The sequence below is a fragment of the Mustela nivalis genome (genome assembly GCF_964662115.1).
Source record: "Mustela nivalis genome assembly, chromosome: 2".
NCBI classification, from domain to species: domain Eukaryota; kingdom Metazoa; phylum Chordata; class Mammalia; order Carnivora; family Mustelidae; genus Mustela; species Mustela nivalis.
In genome coordinates this window covers 167,695,852-167,711,413 of record NC_139021.1, presented here as the reverse complement: position 1 = coordinate 167,711,413, position 15,562 = coordinate 167,695,852, and the positions used below count along the sequence as shown (strand labels likewise).

General features: G+C 38.0%; 1 protein-coding gene across 20 annotated transcripts in view; it reads right to left on the bottom strand.

Annotated features, from left to right (window-relative positions):
• The window catches only part of ADD3 (adducin 3), a 126,319-nt gene that overhangs the window by 42,242 nt on the left and 68,515 nt on the right, over positions 1-15,562 (bottom strand). For 2 of the 20 annotated variants that reach the window (XM_082720160.1, XM_082720168.1), the window contains exons 1-2: positions 10,519-10,589; positions 9,937-10,021 (exon numbers count right to left, since the gene is read on the bottom strand). The exons of 16 other annotated variants lie outside the window; for them this stretch is intronic. The gene's annotated coding sequence lies outside the window, so the exon portion shown is untranslated. Of the gene's footprint in view, positions 1-9,936; positions 10,022-10,518; positions 10,746-15,562 lie in introns of those variants that run through there. 2 more of the 20 variants (XM_082720170.1, XM_082720165.1) reach the window with 2 other exon arrangements.

The window sequence follows — 15,562 nt, the reverse complement described above, 5'->3', positions numbered from 1 at the left end:
TTATTTGACAGAGATCACAAGTAGGCAGAGAGGCAGGCAGAGAGAGAGGGAGGGGGAAGCAGGCTCCCTGCTAGCAGAGAGCCAGATGCGGGGCTCGATCCCAGAACCCTGAGAACCCTGAGATCACGACCTGAGCCAAAGGCAGAGGCTTTAACCCACTGAGCCACCCAGGCGCCCCCTTTTATCTAATTCTTAATGATCAAGTTCTGTTGGTCTCTCAGCCCTTTCACCCACTATAAAGCAGCCTAAATTCCTTTCTTGTTTCTCTGTCACGTAACTCCAAATACTTTCAAAACTGAAAGTCTGTACCTGAACGTGATACATCAGGTCTGAGTCTCAGACCCTTCTATCAGTTTCTATAGTTCCCTGAGGTCACCTGACAGCTCGCGCCTTGGCTTTATGGGGGATTTCTGATGCCATGCAGTTACCTTGTATTGATTCTCCATCTAGCCTTCTCCCAATTACCAAAATATCCAGTCCCAATGCTCTGCCCATGTGTCAGGGTTTGACACTAAACTGCTGAACCTCCCTCTTAATGACAGTCCACATGCCTGGATTCTTCCCTGTTGTCGGTTGTTAGGATTCTCAAGATCTCCCTAGACTTCAAATTCTTGTCAGGCATGTTTCAGTCACTGTAACTCCATTCCTTATACCATCTTTAGTAATTAAGCTTGTGTGCATCTTCATTAAAGAAATTATGAATTTTCTTAAGGAATTTTTTTAAATGCATTTTTGATGAAAATATTTTTATGTGAAGAGAGGGTTAATGGCAAGTAGTCAACATTTCCTGACCTTCTAATGTTGTCTAATATGGTCTTAAGAATATAGCATGTCTTGGGGCACCTGGGTGGCTCAGTGGGTTAAAGCCTCTGCCCTCGGCTCCGGTCATGATCCCAGCAACCTGGGATCAAGCCCCGCATTGGGCTCTCTGTTCCGCAGGGAGCCTGCTTCCCTTCCTCTCTCCCTGCCTCTCTGCCTACTTGTGATCTCTGTTTGTCAAATAAATAAATAAATAAATAAATCTTTAAAAAAAAATAATATAGCATGTTTTTAAAGATTTATTTTATTTATTTATGTATTTATTTGACAGAGAGAGAGATCACAAGTAGGCAGAGAGGCAGAGAGAGAGGTGGAAGCAGGCTCCCCGCTGAGCAGAGAGTCCGATGTGGGACTCGATCCCAGGACCCTGAGATCATGACCTGAGCCGAAGGCAGAGGCTTAACCCACTGAGCCACACAGGCGTCCCAATATAGCATGTTTTAACACTTTTAACCCCCATAACAACTCTGGAAAGGTAGATGTTATCACCATACTCATTTGACAGACAGAAATAGCACAGAGAAGTTGCTTATCCAAGGTCACACAACAGCCTGTGTTAGTTGAGATATAAATTCAAGGAGACTGGCTCCAGAACCTCTGTTCTTAACCACTGTGCTATACTGTATCTCTACCTTCCACCATCTCATTCTTTTCCCTAATCCCCAATGATGTTTTTAAATTTTGAGTCATTTCAAATTTATACCTGTTAAGATCCTTTGGTAAATGTTTCGAACTCTTCCCCTACCGCAGTTCCCAAATCTAAATGAACCACCTAAGTGAACACCATCTAAGTCCCTACCTCTAATGTGAACTCTTTGGCAAAATAAGTATTTTCAAAAGAGATTAGATTTTTCTTATGATGACGTTTACTTGAACATGAAAACATGTCATACAGGGTCTGACACTCAGGGATTAAGTCAATAATAAATGAGCAAAATTTCCTGGTCATTCATGAAATTAAATCTTCCACCAAGTGTAATATAAACTATAATTGTAAGCTTTAGGAAGAGGTGGTAGCACTGGGTGAGGTGAGTTCTTTGGAATCTAATTTCTAGATTATTATATGCCCCATTACTTCATCTAGAACTCTTGGTCATTTATTGTCATTTAAAGAGGTTTATGCTCTGACCAAGTATAAAGTAAGATTTTGCCATGAAAAGTACACTTAGTATGAATAAGAACCTAGAAACTATATGCATACTTTTGATTTTTTATGACAATTTATTCATATATGAGAAAAGAGAATGAGATTCTTTTCTGACATGGAGACAAAAGAGGAGACTGGAGAGGATAGAGACAATTTAAGTCTGTAAACCACAGGTGGAACCTGAAGTCTTAATAAAATGAAAATCTGAAAGACGACCTAAAAAGTCTAATGTCAAAATCAGGGAAAAAGAAAAAGCATTTGGGGCGCCTGAGTGGCTCAGTGGGTTAAGCCACTGCCTTCGGCTCAGGTCATGATCTCAGGGTCCTGGGATCGAGTCCCACATCGGGCTCTCTGCTCAGCAGGGAGCCTGCTTCCTCCTCTCTCTTTCTCTCTGCCTGCCTCTCTGCCTACTTGTGATCTCTCTGTCAAATAAATAAATAAAATCTTAAAAAAAAAAAAAAAGAAAAAGCATTAAACTAACTCATCATTTAATTTACAGAGGAAGTTGAACAAAGACATCAGAAGTACAGAATTTTTAAAGGAAGAAGAATACCTTTGTAAGGATAACAGAGAGACAAAACATTTAAAAACCCAAATATCAACTGTCCCAAGAAATATATACTGCCCTTCCCTAATATTACTTAATTAGAACCAAAATAAGAATGGCATCTTTAGAACTTACGTCCTATTATGCTCTACACCTTTAAGATACTACATCTTAGCCTACCACTTCAATTCTCCATATGAAGAAACAGGTCCCAAAAGGAATGTGATTTCTCAACGTGTCCCTCCATTTATTTGGTCACTTCACATTATCTAGAGTAGCATATGATACATAGAAAGTAGATAGTATCTGCCAATGTAAGAAAATATTTAAAATAGAAACATTAAAAAAATTCCTTTGAACATTTTGGCAATAAACTAATTTCAGAAGCTACTATGCATTAAATGTTAACTTTTACAAAAGAGAAGTCACCTAATGTCTCAAGCTCCAATTTCTTCATTTTAAGTAGTTTGTAGGTATGCATTCAGAGTTAACAACATACAAAACAGATTTTTTTTGTGTATTTTCATAAGAATTTAGAACCATTTAACCACTTTTTAAAAATAACGAGAATGCTGCACTTTCAAGCTTCAACAGTAATTCACTAGAGAGAATATATTTTATGACTCAGCTTTTTGTACCTACTCGCACATGCCTGAAGGGTTCATTTAAATTGCTTGCTATACTTTAAATTCAGGCTTGGAGTAGGATTCTTTTTTTTTTTTTTTTTTTTTTTTGGTGAGGCTCACAAAGACTAGACTCACAGCTTAGTTCTATAGTGCCTATTTAACTGGACTTAAAGCCTACATCAAGTACTTTATTGTCAAATAAAAAGCAATCTTCATGGAGCTTAGTAACTTAAGTAGCTCTCCCCAGAGTGTGTTAACTATTTTGTTTCTACATTTGATCTCTATTGTCAAGGAAGAGTTCCACAGAGTTGCAAAGTGCCAGAAAGTGTTATTTTAAACATCTAGCAGGTCTTATACTTGGACACTATAACCCTTGGGGTTCACGGTTACAACTGAGAAGCACAAAGATACCTACCATATAATTTTCCCAAAACACCATTTTCTTAGTCCTTCCCTCAAAGGGGTGGGGGGCGTGGAAAGCAAGCAAGCACCTTGAAGTCCTACCTTTAAAAAAACACTTAGGAATCAGCCTGGGGGTTTCTAAAATTCACATTCTGGAAATAGGATGGTAAAGACTTCTGAGTGTATCCCTCATAGACTTAGAGGAAAATGATGACTCTCCCAAACAAAAGCCATCTCCCTGACTGATGCTTTGCTCACCTTATTTCTCACGTACTTGAACTGTTTTCCTTCTCATCTCCATCCCTCCAAATCTTAATCCATACTTTGAGGTCTTATTCAAAAGCCAACTCCTTCCATGATGGCTTCCCCAATCTCCTCCACCACCCTTTCCCTCCACCAGTATTGCCCAGTATTGAAGATAAGCACTTTTTTATAGTCTGTGTTGCCCTTTAAATTATTGAAGTAGGTCTGTCTGCCCCAGTAATTGGGTCAACATCTTTTTCCTTTTTTTACTGTCCACTTACAATTATGCAATAATGGTTTATTAAACTAAGTGAAGTAAGTAGGGCTGTTGTATCATAATATCCCATTCTCTACTTGTCTTAGAATAAACTAGGGCAGAGAATTTAGAGCAACCCTTGAAAACTGGGCTAATCATGGTTTGTTCAGAATGGCCAGGTACCGAAGATGGTTGAGATAATGAATTTCACCTGCATATAAAATAAACATCTTAAGCTGACTGAAAAGTAATCACAAAAAAGAGTGAAGGTATAAAAAGAGCAATTCAAAAAAATCTATACATACTCCTGGGTTTTGAGACTAGGTACAAGTTGTGGTACAAAAAAGTCATTTTAAAATAATTAAAAAAAAAAAAAAACACAAACACCCTACTGATCCTATCAACCAGCAAACACTAATTCAGCTGTTAGGTAAAGTCTATAAAGAAAGAGAGAACACAGATCTAGGTCCTGCCTTTAAGGACTTTCCAGTTTTATCATAGAAGAACTAAAACATGACTACCTGGAAAGGTAACGAACATGAAAGATAAACATAAATATCTAAGAGTTGTTGAGAATGGCTGTTAAACAGAATTTTGGGTTAAGACAGTAAAGGAAGATTAAAACAAAACAAAAGTTCTGAAGTGCTTTATGTATAAAATGAGGTGGCAGTCTGACCATATGACTTCTAGGTTTACCTTGTAGTTCTGAAGTTTTATTATATTCCTATCACATAACTGTAGTGGTGACTTGATATTAACGCCCATCCCCTGAATGGAGTCTCCTTCTTCCTAATCATTATGAAGGAAACAGCTTTGAAAAAGTAGACAGGCCTCAAATAAGAAGTATTATAAAATTATTTTACATACAAATATCCAAAATTGAGTGTGATGTATGTCATAAGAGCATATGATATTTCCTAGAAGACCCTGAGTTTGAGGCTCCTATTTTTTTTTTTTAAATATTAAATTCCTGGTGTAGCTTCCAAACTCAAAACAGACCTTTAAGTGGCCATTTTTCATACCTGAAAGATGTACTTGAAACCACCTTTAATTAATTTAGTTAATTAAATCATCAGATTTACTTCCTGTGCAGTAAATCTGCAAAAAGTTCATCACTGCTGTTAACACATTTTTTTCTTCCTTGTTCTTTTTAACTGTTATGACTTTTATGCCCAGCAGTTACTGATGGTCAAATGTATTCTGAAGCCTGGCCAAAGGTTTTTTTTTTTAGGGTAACACTCAAAACAAAGCAAATATTGGCTTAGTTATGACACTTGTTGTTCTAATACATTAATAGCCTATTGTTCACTGTGGTTGTCTCAACAAGATAATACATTGAAAAACAACATTTCCTGCTAGGAAGTGAATTCCCACTGTGTGTCACAGGACCCCCGCCAAAAGCTGGGCTCCAAAGAAGACATAGCAGTCCCTTCTAGGATTGCATAATGGAGTAATGATTCGACTTTTTCTTCTCTGTCTCTTTTACACACACACACACACACACACACACACACACACTCACACTCTCACACACTCTTAAAATGGATTTATGCCTCAGCTCAAACCATAATCTATTGGACTGATTTTGCTATCCTAGGATTGTTTTTCTAAAATGACTGCAAATGTTTTAGACAAAGCTGTTCAACATCCTGTAGACAGCAGTATCCTGTATATTTCTAACTACAGAGAATTTCCTTAGTCATAAATGTCACAATGGATGAGGTAACTTGACAAAGAAGATATCAGGATGTGTCCTCAAGACATATTGTGACCATTTTCAAAGGTTAGTGTCATACAAGCAAAAGATTAAGTCATAATACATGAGGTACGATAATTTTAACAAGTTTTTATATGTCAGATACATGTGAATAGGCAAAAATTAAGGTTCAATTAATCCAACCACAATTTAGAATCTCATTCGTGAAAAACTGATGTCACGAGCGGATCCACACAGAAGAGTGTGTCCCCACAGTAACTGACACTGTCCTAACAAGAAAATAAAACCTTTTTAAATAGTTAAAATATACCTTGCTTTTATCTATTTTCACAGACTCAAAATTTGAAGAACTTTCTCTGCCCTAATCCTCTTACCATTGAATATTAGAAAATTTTATCAATAGAAGAAATAAGAGTAGTTGTCATTTTAACAGATTCCAGTGAGACTGTCTCTATCATTTAGGTACTTCCACTGTTTAATGCACTGCTTGGTTCCTAGATGGTCCTCAATACATTCTGCTAAACTGAACCATCTCTCAAATGACTGATATGAAATTTAACACAGAATACTGGTAGTAATCATGCAGCATTGCTGAGATTAATAAATAACATCTCAGGTTTTAGAGAAGCATACTTATTCAAGGTGTATCAAGTTTTCTGCCATGAACATAGGCTAAACCAGGATATGAACACACACAGACTCCCCTACCTCCAGGGTGAGAAAATATCTTTTTATCTTTTTTTTTTTTTTAAGATTTTATTTATTTGACAGAGAGAGAGATCCCAAGTAGACAGAGAAGCAGGCGGTGTGGGGTGGGGGTGGGGGAGCAGGACCCCTGCTGAGCAGAGAGCCCAATGATGCAATGCGGGGCTAGATCCCAGGACCGTAAGATCATGACCTGAGATAGAAGGCAGATGCTTACCCCACTGAGCCACCCAGGCGCCCCTCTTTTTACCTTCCTTGTTGTTATTATACAAATCAAACAATGAAGTTCTTTACCATTCTGCTTTCAGGACAGCTGTCATTTGACAGAACTGCAAGAATAAAATTGTGAAACAGGCAATCCTAAACATCTCATGTGTGATGCAGCAAAAATTCCTGCTTCTGTTACCTTATAACTTTGCTGTGTAACTTGGTAACTTTGCTGGCAGGATATAGTGTACAGTTCACCTCTAAGCTGCTTCCTCAGCACCAAATCAGACAACTTTAGCTATGTCAAGCAATATCAATTTTAGCATTCAATAAAACAAGGAGATGGATTAGAGGACTAGAATGTGAAAACAATTTAAACAAGGGGGATGATGCCAAGTTGCAAAGCCCGGAGGATTCGCCTTGAATGGCTGGATTCATTGAAAATTATAAGGATCCATTTTAAAAACAAACATCACCTCACTCAGAATCTTCTCCTCAAGAATTCCAGCTTGGTAAAAGGATCTGCTTTTCTCTGGAATGGTTTTATACTTTTGAAATGGACTTTCTAGAAAAGCAGAGTTTATATAAAATATAATATTCAACTTTTCTTTTTTACCGTCTTATACTTTAAAAAAGTTTAGCCCAAATGGTAGGTCAAATAAATTACACATCACACAATATACACAAAAGATGCTTTCAATTTAAATAACAGAAACTGCGTTATACAGCTTAAATCAAACCAGGCACCCCTCTTTTTACCTTCCTTGTTGTTATTATACAAATCAAACTATGAGGTTCTTTACCATTCTGCTTTCAGGACAGCTGTCATTGACAGCTTCAACAAAAAAATACACAGATACTACGTATCTACTATGTATCTACGTAGATACTTCAACAAAAAAATACATAGATACTACAGTTGGAAAGGGCATTAAAACTCATCTATTTTAACCTCTCATTTTATAGGTGGCAAAACAGAAGATCAAGGAGGTTAACTGACCTGCCCACAACCTTACACTCAAATTATCAGACTTTGAACCCAATGTTATTTCATTAACCTGCTGAAAAATGACTCCCAGGGCAGTTCTTACTCACTCATGAATGGCTGGGTCAGTAGGCCTACCCTTGGCCTTCTAGCCAGAGGAGGAGAAAATGATGAGTCTGCACAGCACTATTACTCCTTTTAGCACCTGTGTACTGTCCCCAAAATGGAGATAGGAGAGAAGACCGATTAAGTATATCTGATGGGGAGAAAGGAACAATTTGGAAATAATCCAGATATCAAAGGATGAATGAATACATTATAGTACATCCATCCATACACTGAAGTAATATACAGCTATTAAGAAGAATGGGGTAGCCTCTCTGCCTACTTGTGATCTCTCTCAAATAAATAAATAAAATAAAAAGAAGAAGAAGAAGAATGGGGTAGAGGGGCACCTGGGTGGCTCAGTGGGTTAAAGCCTCTGCCTTCAGCTCAGGTCATGATCCCAGAGTCCTGGGATCGAGCCCTGCATCGGGCTCTCTGCTCTGCAGGGAGCCTGCTTCCACCTCTCTCTCTCTGCCTGCCTCTCTGCTTACTTGTGATCTCTGTCTGTCAAATAAATAAATAAATAATTTAAAAAAGAAGAAGAATGGGGTAGATACACAACAGTGTGCACAGTATAATTTAATTTGGTTTTAAAAAAAGTGGTGCACTCATTCATAGATATTTTTTTGAAAAACAGAGAAGAAACTGTCCCCTAGGGATTGAGGCTCAGGGATTAGGATTGGAAAGGGACATTTTGTCATACATCTTGTATACTGGAATAAAATTTGAAGGCAGCTATATAGAGCTTGGTGAAAAAAAATTCACTCCTCTTTCCTTATATAATTATTAAAAGAAAAAAATCAGTTTGTTTATTTGTTTACTTATTTTAGAGAGGGGTGGCAGAGGGAGAGGGAGAAATTCTTTAGCAGGCTCCACGCCCAGCATGTGAGCCTGACATGAGGGCTCGATCTCACAACCTTGAGATCAAGACCTGAGCTGAAATCAAGAGTCAGACACTTAACTGAGCAAGCCACCCAGGCGCCTCAGATTTTTTAGTGATTTTTTTTTTTTTTTAAATAAGAGTATTACTGGAGGTATGAACTACTAACACTCTATAAAGTTCCAAATAAAATCTATTTAGAAAATTTCCTGATTTCAGTATTTAACAACAAAGTGGTTGGCAAGTTTTTCTCTGGAGCAACTATAAAAACATCTAAGAGTAAGTGTATTCTCCTACAGTTCAAAGAAGACAGCAGAGATCATCTAGCTCAGTAGATTGAAACCAACATTTTAAAAATGAAAAAGAACCAAAAACAGAGTATTTTCTGTGCCATAAGGGAAACTTATTCCAGAAATTAAGTGGCATGTATGTGGTTTATATATTGGGTAGGGATGCAAAACACAACTTGAAAATTTATTTTCTTGTTGAGGTGATGATTAGTGAACTCTTTTCAGAACATAATCAAGGAGTAAACTTCTAAAATTTCTGATATACACAGTTTATTTAAAGTAAAGCTTTAGCTTTCATGTCCTTTAAAAGAATGATTCTTGGTTAACATCTAAATATTTTTTGCCCTCAATTTCAATACATCCCCTTTAGCATTTTTGGAATAGGCATGTGTCTTTACAAAGAGAATTTGGGTATTCTCAGCTGGAAAAGATCTTAGACAGCTAACCCAAATTTCCAAGTTTACAAGTAAAGAAACCAGTGTCCAACGTAATAGCCTTGATTCCCAGGCTAGTGCTTTTATCTGATAGTACTAAGCATCCACTTTATTCTTCCATCCTTGTGATGTTTGAAAACGGCTAAACACAATTATTACCAAGTTTCAAAGAGGAAGCTAAACAAGGAAATGCTCACAAGTCTAAGTCCAAAAAGGATGACACACTGTCACTCCTGCCAGCTTTATGAAAATCTGCCATTTTCAACATTCAGCTTTGATTTCAACTGAAGTGGCTCAACTTGCTTATACTGAATGGGTGTGTCTGTTCCACAAGGGTACACGATGAACATGCACAAGAGGAAGACAATAGTACAGAAGAGATCACAGAGCACAGCCTCTCTCTCAACATGTCTACTCTGGTCAGTGCATAACTAAACACCTCACAGGCATTTAAAACATAGTTATTAAAAAAAAAACCAATATGTGAGGGGGGAAAAAAGATCCATTTGCAAAGAAAAAATTGCTGAATGTGGACCTCACTGAATAACTCAATTCTCCCACAGTTCAACTTACCACTCACGTCACAAACTCTGGAGGAACACAGAGGCACAGACAAGGCATGGAACAGAACTTTGGGCTGCAGCCTTCCCCAACTCTTCTGACAAATACCCAACAGCAGCAGGACAAAGCATCATTATAACAGAAATAAAGGCTCTTTAGATGCTGCCTTTTTTTATTTCAATGAACCCACTCTTACACACAAAGTTCATGCTACGATGTCTCGAAATACAGTATTGCCAGATTATGCTGTTAATGGGTCCAATAAATTCAGTGCAAAACACTACTTCAAACATTTTTATGTTAAGTAATTAGCACATTTGAGAAACTACCAGTATTTTCCTTAGTTTAAATAGTCATTGTCATCCCCCAAACAATTAAAAACAACAGTCCAGTAAACTGTTTAAGGAACAAAAACAAAAAAGCAAACAAGTGAACTAACAGGAAAAAATTTAGTTGAGTGATAAAGCTACAGGCTCCTTCCCAAGAAGAACACTGCACATTACTCGCAGCTAGCACAAAACTAGCCATCTATCTTATCTATGTTTCCCCTAAGCTGTGCGTTATCAGTTTTACAATAGACAATCCATTACTTACAAAAAAAATTGAAGTTGCTGTAATTTCTTAAGCTGGTTTTTGTGTGGCAATTCTGATGCAATGCTGCCCTAAAAATGAACTTTGTTTTAAACAGTGAGATATCCACACTCCGTGCGGTTAGAACAAGGGTGGAGCCCACTCTGGGGGAAACAACACACCCAAAGCAGACTTCAGTGACAGCGACTGCACGTTAATACTGCCACAACAATTTTCAGGGCCTCAGAGTCAAAACTAATTGGTTAATCCTCCTTAAAGAAATGGGGGAGGGGAGGGAAGTTCATGTTTGAAGATCTGCTTTCCTGCTGTGAAATAAAATATGGGCTCATTTCTTTTTTGTGAAGAAAGTAAAGATAAAATATAAGGTAGATCACCCAGCTCAACCAGCAGAATGGGAGGTGGAAGTGCATTACTAAAAAGGAAGTCCAGCCATGCCAACTTCTAAGTTTAGCAACAGCAGCTTCTGCCTATCTCAAGTTGTTGGCAATATTGCTCACTCTATAACTTTACTTTTGGACTATCTGGCCAAAGCAGGGGATCCAATCATGAACGTAAGCATTACCTACCCTTCTCTATCAATACTCTAGTTCTTCGGGTAATGCAGAAACAATACAAACATTCTCTTATCAACTAACTAGAGCATAAGTTGCCTTAAAAAAAAAAAAAGAATTTGATTGATAAACTCGTTTTAGGTAGAGTATTAAAATACATAAAAGGGAGAATTATTTTGGTGGAAATCACTAATATGCACAGCAAACTTTTAAAAATTTTATAGGCATTTGTTTTTTCAAATAGTTTCATAGAGTTTTGATTTTTAATTTTTTCTGATTTATTTCCAAATAAGATATTCTGTAACATGTACCCATACTGCCTAAAAAACTTGGTGTCTAAAATAATTTATCAGTTACTGAAACTGTTACCAAACATCTGGTAATTGTTCAAAGTGATTTTAATCAATACTACTTCCTGTATATGCATATTCAGACAAACAACCAACAGTTTTAACTGAACTATAACACATGGAATAAAAAAGTTTCTTTTCAGTAAAATATCCATGCATATAAAAAATAAGCTATATAATCATTTACACTGAATTCATAACAAAGAAAAGGCTTTTGGAAAAGACCAGAAAAATATTATTTTTAATGATACATGCTGTCACATTACCCTGCGCGCCAACTGCTACTTCCTTACATTGGAACAATAAATCAGTCTGCATACTGAACATTTTGTTTTCCTCCTCTCCCCCCAGCACCCCACAATATTTTCAGAGGTAGCCTGTAACAACTTCTTCCAGGATAGTATCCTGGAAGGGGTGCTTGCTGATCTAGCCTTTTGTTGCATATGAGGTCGCTTTTACCATAAACTAAACTAACCCCTTCAAAAATACTTCTCAAAGTCCACGTGCCTGTTTATTTTCAACCATATATGTAATTATGCATTGCCTGCTATCCCTTGCTCTTCTCTATCTCACCCCCAAACTGAACTCAAAGGTAGCATTCAGATATATTTGAAGAATCCCATTTTGATACTTTTTGGATTTGCACTGCTGGAAATGTCTGTTTTCAAGTCAAACTTCACTTTCACAGCTGCAAAGGAAATGACAAGAGAAGAAAAACACAGCCAATATATATCAGCAATTAATTCCATCCACAACTGCCCAGCTGTTTGTGCATGGAAGAATCAGTCTGTTTCCTTTTGGGGCTTTCACCACTGAAAATTGATACTGCACATTCAGAGACACAAGCTGTTTGTAACATGTCAGGAATGTGCACAAGATCACACAGAGTTGAAAAGACAAAATGAAATCCAGATCTAGTTTTCTTGGGACTTGCCAGTATTATTTCATAGCTTTAAAAAAAAAAAAAAAAAAAAAGTCATAAAAACACCTCAATCAGAGAGCAAAATAGATGAAAAAACAGTCTCCCTTATGACTATTATCCTTCCAATAAAGGGAAAATCTGCCAATGATATCAGATTTAGTATCAAAAATAGATACTCTGACTTATTGGCATAGACAAGGTGTGACATTCTTAGGAATCCACATGCCCCCAGTATGTTAAATTCAGCCAATACTTTTTGGACTACAGTTGCTTGCCCAATGTGCAGGGAGTCCCTTTTATAAAAAATCCTCGTGAACGTGAAAGTTGTTGAGAACCAAGCTTTCACCACAGTGATGAGGAAAAGCAAGCTTTTCTTGGTCAGTTCAGGCATTATTTGGCACCCAGGTATACCGGCCTGTTACAGGGATTCATGTAAATTTACCAATCCCCTCTTCTAGGGTAACTCTCAAGCAATTAAATTTCTCCTTCCCTTTCCATACCAGTTTTGTGGATTTTAAATACAAACACTGTCTACTGAATGCCAGAGGCTTAACAATTAATTAAAGTACGGCTCCCGCACAACTCAGAATGTGTCCTGATCTCCCTCCCTCTACCCTTCAACTCCAATTGTATTTCAAGTATTTGTTTCATTTAAATGCCATTTTGTTGTATTTTCAAACACACAGTATTGTAAAACAATGAGTGTTTTCAGTATGTAAAGTGACTTGTAACAAACAGTTATTAAAGTTAGAAAAGAGAAAGAGGACATTTTTAAAAGGAAATAATTCAAAAACATATTTTACCTATGTTACTGGTTTTTTTAAATATGAAATTAGGTATCCCCATGATTGAACTCATTGTTCTAAGAGCTCTCCCCTCCACTTTTGCTGCACAAGAGTTCACGTACTCTTCATACCCACACATTTTCAAGAACTTGGATGAGACACTCATCTGGGGCACCACCAGGTGCTGAGGCTTAAGCAATGGAGAAGATAAGCACTCTGCTTCAAATACGAGAGGGACACCCTGCCCTGAGCTTCAGAATGAAGATGCTCTCAAGTGCCAGAACTCAAACCAGCACAATGAGAAGTTGTCTCCAACTAAAGTGCTGGGAAAGCACGAAATGTCATTTGTTAAAGAATAAAGAAACACAAGGCAACTCAAACTTGTGGTTGACTGAAAATAAAGCACGAAACCAAAAAAAAGGGGGGTTTTCCTTTAACAAACATCACCAATATTTCTATTGTGGGAGAGGGAGGGAAACAATATTTCTATTGTGGGAGAGGGAGGGAAAGAAAAGTTTAATCTTTGGCTGTGGTGACATTAAATTCTAGAAATAAGGGGTGCCTGGGTGGCTCACTGGGTTAAAGCCTCTGCCTTTGGCTCCGGTCATGATCCCAGGGTTCTGGGATCGAGCCCCGAGTCGGGCTCTCTGCTCAGCAGGGAGCCTGTTTCCTCCTCTCTCTCTCTCTCTCTCTCTCTCTCTCTCTCTGCCTGCCTCTCTGCCTACTTGTGATCTCTGTCAAATAAATAAACTCTTTAAAAAAAAATTCTAGAAATATGGTATAACTATCAATGACTCTGAGAACCAAGGAGAAGAGCTTTGTTTGGCAAGCTTCAGCTCTGTGGGACATTAAGACTAACCTGAAATGTCTATGGGAAGGAACCTCCCCATCTACAGGATCAGCAAAGGAAAGAAAAGGTCTCTCTGAGCTGTTTAAATCAGGTTAAATTCATGGTAGTCCAACTAGAGCCTGCGGTGGTGTAAAAAAAGACTCTTCAAGTGAGGAGGGGACTACTGATACGAAACTGTTGACTCATTTTATTTCAAGATTTCATTTACGCATTTGACAGAGAGAGATATCACAAGTGGGGGGGGGCAAGGAGGGGAGGGAGTGGAAGCAGGCTCCCCGCTGAGCAGAGAGCCCAATATGGGGCTCGATCCCAGGACCCCGAGATCATGACCCAAGCCGAAGGCAGGTTTAACCCACTAAGCCACCAGGCGCCCCTGTTGACTCATTTTAAAAGTGATTTCCCCATTCTGACAATATTTTAATATTTTATGTTATTTTATTTAGATTTTCAAATTTATAGCAAATTTGAAAGAATATGAGTAAGCACTATACAAGCCCTGTCTAGATTTTACCATTAACACTCTACTATACTTATTTTATCACATACCTCATCTACCCATTCCTCTATCCATTCATTAACCTATGTTATTTTTGGTACATTTTGAAGTGACAGACATCCATATACATTCCCCAATACTTCAGCATGCTTATCATTACCCAGAGTTCAATATTTGCTTATGGCTTTTTTCTTTTGATACAAAATTTACATACAAAGAAATGGAGAAATTTAAGTTTATACTTGTACAAACGCCTATCAAAATAAAGAACAGGGGCGCCTGGGTGGCTCAGTGGGTTAAAGCCTCTGCCTTTGGCTCAGGTCATGATCCCAGGGATCATCCTGCATCAGGCTCTCTGCTCAGCAGGGAGCCTGCTCCCCCCCCATCTCTACCTGCCTCTGCCTAATTGTGATCTCTCTCTGTCAAATAAATAAAATCTTAAAAAAAAAAAAAATACAGAACATTTTCTTCACCACAGAAAGTTCCCTCATGCCTCTCCCCAGACAATCCCCTCTTTCATTTCCTCAGAGGCAATCATTACTTTGATTTTAAAGTGACTTTAGGGGCGCTTGGGTGGCTCAGTCAACAAAGCATCCAAATTCTGATTTCAGCTTAGGTCATGATATCAAGCCCTTACAACAGGTCCCGTGATCAGCGATCAGTAGGGAGCCTGCTTGAGACTCTCTCACTCCCCGTCCCTCTGCAGTCCACCCCCTCATATGCTCTCTTTCTAAAATAAATAAATGTTTTTTTAAAAAAGTTGATTTTAAACAACTCTAAATAGTCATGCCTTTGCAACCTCTGCGTTACAACATTCCCCACTACGTCATATAACTTGGTTGTATAAAGTGATGAGGCATGAATGAAACAGATGGAAGGAGCCTAAGAAGAAATTATAAAGTTAAAAGAAAGTGTAGACTCATCTGCTCCAATGTAGACTCAATTACTCCACCTCTTAGGTGAAGGAAGCAAAACTTCAGAAGTTTTGGCTGCCTGTACCATTCAGCCAGCTGGTCAGTGATTTATTGGTTGGGACCAGACTCAGGTTCTTAGGCAGCAGCTCTACACTTGGCTTTAGGATGAGCAGAACAGA